Genomic DNA, 836 nt, shown 5'->3' with positions numbered 1-836 from the left:
TACTATTCTTATTGTATCCTTTGATTGAAATTTTTTTTTTCTATTAGTATTATTATTATTATTATTAAAAATAAGTAAATAAATAAATTTTGAAGAAGATGATGATGATGATGATGATGATGATGATGAAGGAAAAGAAAAAATGCTCAACGGTTTGCATTTATAATAATAATAATAATTAAGCATGTTATTTAAAAATTTTTTTCTTTTTCTTTTTTTTAATTTTTTGTACAATTTATTTTATTATTATTATTATTATTATTATTTTTTTTTTTTTTTGTTAATAATTTGGATTTATTTAAACAATTAAACAAAAAAAAACATTAAAAATTTTTAATTTTTTTTTTTTTTTTTATTAACAATTGTAAAAATAATTATTTTAATATTGTCCGTCTTTGTCTTTTTTTTTTTTTTTTTTTTTTTTTGTTTTTCACTTTTACATTACTTTTGTATGTGCAAGAACGATTGTTTTTTTATTATATTATTATTATTATTATTATTATTATTAAAAATTTATCGAGAGTAAATAATTAAAAAAAAAAAAATTGTATTGTTTTATAACGAGAATAATGATAATAATAATAAGTAATATTCATGATGATGATGATGATGATGATTGGAGTTTTAAACAAGAAAAATTTTTTAAACCTGTTGTCAAGAGAGAGAGAGAGAGAGAGAGAGTGGGGGGAGGAAAAAAAGGAAGAAAATGAAAAAATAAAAATTTTCAAATTTTGTATTTATTAATATTAATTTATACTTGTAATTATTATTTATTTATTTAAAACTATTTTTTATTTTTATTTTTATTTTTTTTTTTTGTATTTTGGAAAAGTATA

Source organism: Pediculus humanus, genomic scaffold (genome assembly GCF_000006295.1).
Source record: "Pediculus humanus corporis 1103172107368 genomic scaffold, whole genome shotgun sequence".
NCBI lineage: Eukaryota > Metazoa > Arthropoda > Insecta > Psocodea > Pediculidae > Pediculus > Pediculus humanus.
Note: the sequence above shows the minus strand (reverse complement) of the source record.